Below are 1,822 nucleotides of genomic sequence, written 5' to 3'. Positions count from 1 at the left end.
CATTGCAGTAGGCATTGAATGAGAGAAGGGGCCAATGACCTTGCACAATTAGCAATGTGACACTCTTCTACCCTAAGGCATTCTATAATATCTGTTTTTTGAGGATAACATTACTTTTTACTGTGCTTCATATCCTGAAGTGTTCACTTAAGGAGTGAGATATGATCACTTAAACCAATAACATTAAGTATTTAAAAGTGTTGGAACAAGTGAATAATGTGCAAGAAGGTTGAATATTAAGTTGTGTGACACTGAAGAAGCGCTGTGTGAATGCACTAAATAGGAAGAACCGAAAGAGCTGATACAGTCCTAAGTGATTTGATGGGAAAAGATGACAGTTGAACTTGACCTTAGATCTATTAAACTCATTTGTAGAATGTGTCCTTTGCTTCCATCCTCAGCGGTGTTCACATTCATTCTCCATATAATGATTGTTAAAAGACATAAAGTCTGCTATTAATCACTGCTCAGCCCTGAAGCTTGACCCTTCTGCTGCATTGACTTAGCATCACATTGATCTGCTATGCATCATGTCAGCTCACCATCTTTTTCTCCTTCTTTTCTCTCTGTTCAACAAGTGCCTGCGCTCTGCCCTCTGGGGCCTAAGTATACATTTCCAGCATTATCGTGGGTTGGTCCTCTGTGCTAAAAAGTAAGAGGTTCTTTATGATGAGTACTCACATTGCAGCCTACTTGCTCTTCTAACTTATAAGTGCTTCTCCTCTAAGTAGCTGAGGTGAAAGAACAATTGTAAAATTTAATATAGGAGAAACAGTATGTTCAAGTTGAGACAAAACTGCTTTACAATAAAATAAAACACAAGCCAGTTGCTCACAACCTCTGAGTATTATTCAAACACAACAAAACAGGAGGAAGTTCTCTGGCTTCTTAACAAGAAATGAATGATGATAGTTTATTTGTTTCTCTTTTTAACCTCTGGGAAACTAAAAACTGTGGATAGCCAACTCACATTCAAGCAAAAAGTGAAATAACAGTTCCTCTCTTTCTTTAGCCATCCCTCTCTCATTAGTAGTCTGGTAAACTTCTTGAACAAAGTACCCTTTTGAGTCTTTTATATAATGTCACCTGTGATAAATGAAACTTCCATTCTCTATTAGAAAAGATCAAGCTCCTTGGTTCGATAAGAATTTCATGATTGGCTTCTAAGGTAAGCAGCTCCAATCCACACCATAGTACTACAGAAGAAAGACTTCGAAAACTACTTCCTTAAATATTATGGTCAGGGAAACCTTACAGATCAGTTAGAATCAAATTGTTGATAATAGATATTTTAGGTATTTTGTGGTTTATTGTTGTTTTTTGTTTCTTAGCATAAGAAATAACTACCATTAATATTAAGTTGGGACAATAATTCTAGACCTCTGATAACACTGACAAGTGGTCAAAAGAAATCTTATCATTCAAAAGCCCTGCCTAATAGCTATTTAACACCTGTTATAACCTTGTTGTTGTTGCTGTGTGCTGTAGAGGCAAAAATGACCTATAGCTGACCCTCCAGCGGTTTTTTAGAGGCAGTTAAACACATGGAAGGAGATTGCCCAGCCTTCTCCTGGAGTGGATGGTGGATTCTAACAGTGTACCTTCTTGCCACTAGGGACAAAAGAGCCCCCTAATTATAACCTAGCATTTAAAATATTTTTTCTTTTTTTCTCCTTTTTTAATTATTTTTAATAAGTTTACAGATTTAGGTTTTCCAGTCATTCATTGTTGCACTTTTCTCCCTGTTCACCCTGTGCTCCCAATTCACTCTTCTCCTTGAAAAGTAAAAGAAAAACTCTTTCATTGCTATGCAATCCCTCCC

The sequence above is a fragment of the Elephantulus edwardii genome, unplaced genomic scaffold (genome assembly GCF_000299155.1).
Source record: "Elephantulus edwardii isolate Elephantulus edwardi_28Jun2011 unplaced genomic scaffold, EleEdw1.0 scaffold00546, whole genome shotgun sequence".
NCBI classification, from domain to species: domain Eukaryota; kingdom Metazoa; phylum Chordata; class Mammalia; order Macroscelidea; family Macroscelididae; genus Elephantulus; species Elephantulus edwardii.
Note: the sequence above shows the minus strand (reverse complement) of the source record.